At 61.1% G+C, this 8,640-nt stretch overlaps 1 long non-coding RNA gene across 1 annotated transcript; it reads left to right on the top strand.

Moving 5' to 3' along the window:
• Positions 1–4,131: 4,131 nt before the first annotated feature.
• On the top strand, positions 4,132–7,492 carry LOC142820554 (uncharacterized). Its single transcript, XR_016347902.1, has 3 exons — positions 4,132–4,184; positions 5,317–5,349; positions 6,150–7,492. It is a non-coding gene; the product is annotated as an uncharacterized LOC142820554 (long non-coding RNA).
• Positions 7,493–8,640: the final 1,148 nt, after the last annotated feature.

Genomic DNA, 8,640 nt, shown 5'->3' on the forward strand with positions numbered 1-8,640 from the left:
CAGGTATAATTGTGTCGACAAAAGTCCACTTTTGTCGACAGCACCCTGTAGTCTAGACACACCCTGAGTGGCCTGCGAGTGGCCCATGCTGGCAGGACTCCCAGCTGCAAAGTCAGCGCCAGCAGCAGCGCAGGAGGGAGGGAGGCCTGGTCTGGTATCTCAGCCCTTCCTTCTGTGCCGCTGCAGGCGGTGGCGCTGCCTTTGGACCTGGGCGGCAGCAGAGCAGCGGCTGCTGTTGTGGGGCCCAGTTCGGAGGGGGCCCCACTAGCAGTGAGTGAGGGGTGGTCACTGACGGGTCCCCCAGCTCAGAAGTCAACGCCGCCCCAGCAGCAGCGCAGAGGCAGGGTGGCCTGGCATGTTGTTGCCACCGTTCCTTCCGCACTGCTGCTGGCAGGGCTGCCTTCTCCGCTGGGGACCACAGAGCAGGGGCCACAGGGGAGGTGCCCAGCTCGGAGGGCAGCTCCGCTCCCAGCAGCAGCGCAGAAGGAAGGGGGAGTGGCTGCCAATGCATCCTTCCCTCTGCCCCCTGCTGGGGGCATCGCTCCCTTCCAAGCTGGGTGGCCAGAGCGAGCGGGATCCCAGTGGGGTCAGTGCCAGCAGCAGCAGCAGCGCAGGAGAAGTGGAGGCAGCGATGCCGTTGCCACCCGTCCGTCTGCGCCGCTGCTGGCCAGGTTGGGGGCAGAGAGCAGCTGCCCCTCCAGCCGCCCAGCTGGGGAGGCCAGGAGAGATCAGGGACATTTCTTCTTATTTCCAAACTCCGCCGGGATGGGGACCTGGGGACTGAACACGAGGCCACGGCTGGGAAAGCCCAAACGTCCGGTGCCCCCGTGAGCGACCCTCCTGCCCTCGCCTTGCTGCCCCCTTCTGGGCAGGGACCCCCAGGGGGAGAAACGCTGCACTAGGGGATTCCTCTACGACCCCGAGGGCCACCACGGCCAGGAGTTCCCGGCAGCCCCTTTCCCACCACTTCCACGGAGGAGGCGGCAGGTTCTCAGGGGAGGTTTCCCCGACTCAGAGATCTGCCTGGATGGAGAGTGGAGGAGCAAAGGGAGGGCCTGGCCAGGATCGCCCAGGGCCAGGGCAGGGCTCACACGGCAGCACCCACGGCAGGGAACCTGTTGCTCAGCCAGGCCCAGAACTCTGTGTCTCCCGGCCACTGGGGCCAGCCCAGATGTATCCAGCCTCCTGATGACTTGAGAGTCCCAGCTGCCTCTTCCTGTGTAGCCTGGAAGAAGAAAAGCGACTCGAGACCTCCAAGAGATGCTCCCTCGATGCCAAAATCTCCACCCAGCTCAGGGGTAGCATCAGCAGGAGCCAAATAAAAAATTGTGAGATTGGTTTCAAATAAATACATTACAGAGAAATACACAAATTATGTTTTTATGAGCTTTGCTTTCTGGGCCCTAAGCGCACGCTTGGGTTGGTCTCAGCCATTCCCTGCAAACCGGGGGACTTGAAACACTTTTCCCATGACAGCCGAGGGGGCGGCTACACCCCAGGGCCTGTGGGGACAGAGCGGTGTCAGCAGAGCCCCCTCACTGGGATGCAGCCCACAGGCACAGCAGGGGTGTTTCCGTTGCCACGACAACAGCCCCTCCCCAGGGAAAGCCCTCCCAGACTTCTGGCTGGAGCAGTCATGACTAGCAGTCAGAGCAGGGGCTGTGGGTCAGAGCTGGGCTCAGGAGTCCCTCAGCAGCTGAAAGGCCCGTCTCCTGGGCTCAGACTTGAAGGGCCGAAGGGACCATCATGAGCACCTGGTCTGACCCCTTGCACCTTGCAGACCCCAGAACCTCACCCACCCCTCCGGTCCAGCCCCAGTCTCCCTGGCTGTGTTACTGACGCCCTCACGTCACGGCTCAGCGGTGGCAAGGGACGGAAAATCCCCCATTGACACGACTTGATCCCAGCCTGGGACCCTGCCCCACACTGCAGAGGGAGGCAGCCTCGTCCACCCTGCCCCCACGGGCTCTGCACATCTCCCCCTTGACAGTCCCTTCCCACCCCTAGACATGGGATCAGTCGGCGCAGGCGTGTTCTGGCCGGAGCCCCCAGCCACACGGCGGGGAAAGAATTGTCTGGAGCCGCTCAGCACGGGGAGCCCACGTTTCCCTCTGCGGAGCGCGGGGCAGCCGGTCCAATTCCTCCCACTCACGTGAGTTCAAGGGCTGCGGATGGGAGCTGGGCAGCACAAACGCTCACACTGACTCCCAGTTGCCTGAGCCCCCGTGTCGGGGGCACAGCCGGGGGGTGGCTACCCCTCGAGACGAGCCCTTCCAAGGGCGTTGTGCTGCCTTTACTCCAAGGCCGTGCCCTTTCCCCACACTCAGTGTTAACCTGGCTGGTCAGCCATGTCTGGAGGGGTGTCTGCTAACACCTATGTGACTCCGCGGCCTGGCACCCAGAGGGGTCCCCTCGGTTAGAGGCTCCCAGGCCCAGAGGCCTCGTTGAGAAGTGAGTCTCCTCTCCCTCCTGAGACATATGGCCAAGAGGTCCAGTCCATAGGTCAGTCCCTTCTATCAGGAGCAATAGGGCCTAGCTCAGAGGTGAGTGCAAACTTCCAGAGAACTCTCTTGCTACGGGTAGTGGGGTTATCTAGACCTGGGCCCTCCCGCTACCCTGGGTCCAAGCCCCGGGCCCTGTTGGCCGTGGAGCAGGGACTCCGACTCCGACTGCAGCACGCTGAGCTCTCAAGGAACAATCCCAGCTCTGGTGCATCTCTCCTGTCGTGCAGTCTCTGGGCAGCATCCCGTCCGAGGGCTTCCGTGGCTGCTGCTGGAGTCTCCCGCCACCTCCTGTTACACAGAAATCCCGCCTGGCTGCAGATGAGCATTCATGGCTTCCCCCTCCTGAAATAGCATTTTCCAAGGACCCTTTGTGGAACCCTCCCCATCCCCAGGGTGAAATCAGATTTCAAGTGTGTTCCAGCACCAGCTGACAGGGTCCCATGTCTCTGTGCCACAGCTAGGGCTTCCAGGGAAAACACAAAGCCATTTCCAGATTAGTGCTCTGAGCACTGGGCCGGCAAGGTCCTTACTCACCATGAATGGCTGTGTCTACAAGACCCAGATTAAAAACACAGGTATTGGGGGAGTGGGAGCCGTGTCAGTCTGTGTCTATAAAAACAATGAGGGCTCCAGTGGCACCTCAGACTAATGGATTTATCTGAGCATCAATTTTTATGGGCAAACCCCACGTCCTTGTTACTTTCCTACGTGCCTCCAGCGTCCATCCAGGACCCATCACATGCTCCATGTCCAACGCCAAGCCCTGAGACACACCCACACGGGCTCCAGTCTGTCAGGGTATGTCTACACTACCCTCCTAGTTCGAACTAGCGGGGTAATGTAGGCATACCACACTTGCAAATGAAGCCCGGGATTTGAATTTCCCGGGCTTCATTTGCATAAGCGGGGAGCCGCCATTTTTAAAACCCTGCTGGTTCGAACCCCGTGCAGCGCGGCTACACGAGGCATGAACTAGGTAGTTCGAACTAGGCTTCTTAGCTCGAACTACCGTTACGCCTCGTGAAATGAGCACTTGAGGTGTGGATGCTCCACCGGTTTTTGCACAAAAATTGCAGAAGAAAATTGACAGAACAGAGGACTTTTGCTGGTAGAGTTATTCCTCTCCCCACAAGGAATAACTCCTTTTTTGCACGACAGCTCTTGCACAAAAAGGCAGGTGTAAATGCTCTGCAGGGGTTTTTGCACAAAGCAGAAGTTCTCAAATGCCAATTTTGTGAATGGTAGTCAGAGCTTTCTTGTGCAAAAGTGTCCATGCAGTGTGGACACTCCCTTGTGCAAAAGCACATTACATTTGCAATGCACTTTGACATCTGGATGCGCGTTTGCACAAGAAGTGTTTGCATGAGAACTCTTCCACAAAAGGCTTCTTGTGCAAAAACCCTGCAGTGTAGACTAAGCAAGGGGATTGAGCTGTCATTGATTGCCACTCTTGGGTTAAACCAAAGGGGAGTGAACTATCTCTCTCACCCACACAAACACAGACTGTGATGGGACAGGGCTTATGGACATGAATATACATAACTCAAAGGTGGTTTGAGCAAATGATTTCATCTAACCTGTCCATCTTCATGTCATGATCCACTGGTTCTCTCTTCCAGGAGAAGCCCAAAGTGGACAGTGACCCAAAGACAGGGGTTAAGCTCCTCAGCCAGAGTGCAGGTGAGTGCGGGGCCTTCGAGCGGGGGGTCTGAATGGGGCACCGGCTGTGCAGGGGGGCTACATGCAGGGCTAGCAGAGGCTCAATGGGACCCCCAGTGGGTGGGGTGGGGTGGTGTGGTGGTGTGAATGTGGGACCGGACCGAGGGCGCGGTGCCCATGGGGGAGGTTGTGAGGGGCTCAGAGAGGCTGGGAGAGGGGATGTGAGGTGCCTGGTCTTAGCCCTCCAAGAGAGCAAGTTTTCTCAAACTTTGGCCCCGTGTACATGGGCTACGTTTGGGAAACACGTTTTCCGCAACAAAGCGGCTGCAGATGCAGGAGTGGCAGGGGGCCCTGGCGTGTCCCTTCCCACCGAGCTCTGCAGTCGGTTCAGGGCCTGAGCCCACAGCAACGTCCCCAACCCTGGCCCAGGACTCCCTGGGGAGAAGTTGTAGACTCAGGGGAGACACCCCGGCATTTCCTCTCCCTCACGGGGCCCTTCTTGGCCGGAGGCGTTTGCACGTCCACGTGGTTTAGCCGGGCTAGGGCTGAGTTCACGTGCCAGGGGCTGAATTCCTGTTCCTGGCCCAATTCCTGCTCACTTGGGTTCAGGCCTCAGGCCTCACCCCCGTCCCCTGCTTCAGGGTCTTTCTCCTCTCCCTGCTGTGCCCAGTCGTAGGGGTCAGAGCAGGGAGCCAGGCCGAGCCCCATGAACAGGACTCCCCAAGGCAGAATGGCTGGACAGGCTTTGCTGTCTGTTCCGTGGCCCCTGGACCTGCCCCCGGCTTCCCGCGCCCTGGGGATGGTGCTGACCACGTCTCCGTTTGCACCTGGCCCCTGAAATGCTGCGGGGTGGGACTCCCTAAACTCCCTTACAGCTCCGCTCACTCCACGTATTCCCTCCTCATCTCCCCTCCCTATGAGCTCTTGGTCTGGGGCTGCTCAGGCGCCCCACTCCCCAGCCGGTCAGCTGAGCTCCCTGCCATTGTGGGTGTTCTGAGCCTCTGGGAGGAGCTCACTAAACAGCTGTGCAGCCATGCAGCTTCCAGGGCACTTAGCTGTCACCTCCCTTGGGATGGGCCGTGGGCATGGAATGAAGCTAGGTCCTGTCCCGGGAGTCTCCACGCTCACTGCTCTGCCTTGTCTCCCTCCACAGGGAAGTAGCGATATCACCGCAGACAAGCCGCGGGTGAGTGCTGAGTCCTTCCCCTGTCCCTGTGCTGCTCACTGTGCCCCCTGGGGCTCAGCAGTCTGCCCCCCACCCCTTCCGTCAGGTGCATCTGGCCAGCTGTGGCTCTGGAGGTGTCTAGCCTGGCTCCTGGCCTAGTGGCTGGGGGTTGGTGGGACATGCCCGACACTGACGGGGGTGTGGAGGGGGGAAGCAGGAGCTTCAGCCCCACTGATTAACTGGGGTTTGAGCTCCTGAGTTCCCAAGGTGCTTCTGAAAGCCCCATCCCCGTGTGCCCAGTCTTGGGGCAGTGCAGGGTCTTAGCCCAGGTAGAAGGTATCTGCCGACTCCCGCCAGCTCCCAGCGTCGCCCCACACCGCAGGGCTAAGTGCATCCACTCACCTAGGACAGCCTTACACCCACCCTGAAGCAGGGGGATGCTGGCACGAGGGGCTGGGGGGTCATTGCCAGAGACTCTAACGCCAACTTGCCCTTCGCCCACCAGGCAGTAACCAGGGTGCAACCCCAGCACCCAGGGGAAGTGAGGGGGGAACGGAGAGGGGGAGACTCAGGGAGAGCCCGGGTCCCTTTCCAGAGTCCCCCAGGCCCTGCCCCTCTGACCTGCCGGCTGGGGAGCCAACCCCTGGTCGCCCACAAAGACGGGTCCCAAGAGGGTGGCTGCTGCACGGGGGTGGGTGACCGGCTTGCGGGGTCCGTTCCCTTCCACGTGGGCCCCGGTCAGAGCCCCCCCTCCCCTGAGCACCCGTGAGCCGTACAGTGTGACCGGCCCTGCCTGCCTGACCCTGCCTCTCCCTGCCCAGTTCCTAATGTCTGACGGAGCCGTGGGCCCTGCAGCCGCGGAGGGTCCCGACTGAATCTCCTGCCGGGCTCTGGACTCTCCCCTCGCTCCAGCCTGCTCAGCGCCAAAGCTCCGCGCTCGCCTTTGTAACCCAGCCCTGGCCCGGGGCGGGTCCCTCCATGGGGACATCACTGGGGGACTTTTCTAGCTGGTCGCTCTGCTTGCAACAGGAGTGTTGTGGTGCTGACTGTGGTGCACTGGGCAGCCGTACCCTTGGGACATCCACTGGTGGCGGTGTGGGCTGGGGGTGACCCCTACTGGCCGGTGTCGGTAGCACGGCCCAGCAGGACGGCTGCCTACGGTCACCTTCCTAGGCCAAGACCCAACCTGTCCGACCGGTGGAGGGCAGGGAGGGGACAAAGGAGGGAGGTTTTGGGGGGAAGGGGCAGTTGCTGGCTGGGAAACATGAAGGGAACAACCGAAGCCGAGTCCAGGGACGATTGACCCCCCACCCAAGGGGTCTGAGGCTGCCTGGCCCTGACTCCTGTAGCCACATCACGTCTGTGCTGGGCTGTACCCTGGAGAAGCAATAAGCCCCCCTGTTCTACTGGCTGGCGGAGCCTGTTCCCACTGCTACGGGGGGCAGAATCGGGAACCCCCACACGCCGTCACCATAATAAACGTTCTTTCTCGTTTCTTTGTATTAACCTGCCATCGGTTAATTGTTGTGTCCTGGTTTTTTCCTTAGGGGGGAGATTTCCCAAGTGCTCTCCCCCAGGTTTTTTTTCTCATCACTTGGGTGGTGGCAGCGGATTTTGTCCCCCAAATCTAGGTTAAGTTTTTGAGGGGAAGTTTTTACCACAGCCTGGAGAGATCAGGTTCTGGGTACTTTTGCAGGCCCCACTTCCGCATTTATCATGCCAGAGTGGGGAAGGAGCCTATGACATCCGCACCCCCCAGCCCTGGGCAAGCACGTCCAGCCCTCCACAGTGCTCCAGCTTCAGCACCTCCAAACCCTTCCCGGGACACGAGATAGCTACAGGAGGGGACACCGCCCGTCAAGGGGTGACCCTCCCCCGGGAGCTAACAGATCTGGCAGCCCCAGATTAGCCCCACCTCCAGGAGCCCCTGTCAGGGCTATGCCCCACTTTGGCACAATAAATGCAGAAGTTGGGGGCCAGCAAGAGCACCCCAAACCCTGCCTCTGCAGGCTTCCCCAAATCCCCAATACCCACATTTTGGGGGACCCGCTGCCACCATCAAGTGCTTGGAACCCACAAGTGGGGCAGACACTGGAAACCAACCCCGGGGCACCCCAAGCTCTGTGTCCCCCAAAGAGCTTGTGAGAGGCGAGAGAAAAGCAAGCGGCCGCCTCTGGTACTGACCCCTCTGGTAGACCCCCCCGTCCTCCCCCCCGAGAGCTCTTCCCGGACACAAAGTCCAGCCAACACCAGCCCCACTGAGCTGCTCCCCCTCCCCCTGCTTTTATAGCTGCCTTCCGCTGGAGCATGCCCAATAGGGATCTCAGGCGGGGACCCTCGCTCAGGGAGCCAGGTTGAACCCCTGCAGCCCCAGAACGGGGTGGGGTACTCATCACACTGCCCACGTTCCGCTCCCATGGAGCCCTGCCTGCAGGAAGCAGGACGTCCGCCCGTCTCTGGTCCACGCCCACCCACCCACCGGGGTGCTTTGAACAGACGCACTCATTGCAGCAGTGAGCATGTCATTGGGGGCAGGACAGCCAGGCCCTTAGCCTAACTGTGCCCCCTCCCTGTGCCCAGCCAGCTGGGGGTGTGGGGGTCTCCAAGCAGGCAACAAAATCAGTCACAAGCCCCGAACTCCAGCTTGACCCACCCTCCCATGGTCCTGCCGCCACCTGGTGGCCAAAGACCCTCACTGCACCTGCCCTCTCACTCCCCTCCCATTCCTGCCCCTGACCCCTCTGGACACTCGCCCGCCCTCCCTCCCCTCCACCCCAGAGCCTGCTGTGACTCAGGCCTCCATTGGCTGCCAGCTGCTCCCCACAACCTGCACACGGAGATGCAGCCACCTCTGGGGAAAAGGTGGGGCTGTTGGTACAGGGGCCCCTCGCCCAGCACTGAGAGGCAGCCATCCCATGGGCGCAGGTGTGGGGCTTTTTAGCCAGCGTCGCTCACCTGGGACAGAGATGCAGCCACCGCTGGGGCGGGGCAGGGCGGTTGGTGCAGGGACTTCCTGGCCTGGTGCCAAATGCAGCTGTAGCTGGGGTGCAGCGCAGCAGCCACCTCCTAGACACACGGCACAGCAGTTTGGGACGGGAAGTGCAGGGGGTCCCGGCCCCACTGGTAACAGGACCCAGGGGGTCAGGACCCAGCTGGGCAGGAGGGTCCCAGGTGTGGGCGTTGTCTGTTCTGCATCAGCAGCTGGGGCCATTGCTGCTGCACACGGGGCCCTGGCTTGTGCCAAACCAGACGGAGGCGCAGTAGCCTCCATCGGCAAGAGGAACTGGAGTCCCGGAGGTCCAGGGACCAGGC

Source organism: Pelodiscus sinensis, chromosome 26 (assembly GCF_052426305.1).
Source record: "Pelodiscus sinensis isolate ZL-2025 chromosome 26, ASM5242630v1, whole genome shotgun sequence".
Classification (NCBI taxonomy): domain Eukaryota; kingdom Metazoa; phylum Chordata; order Testudines; family Trionychidae; genus Pelodiscus; species Pelodiscus sinensis.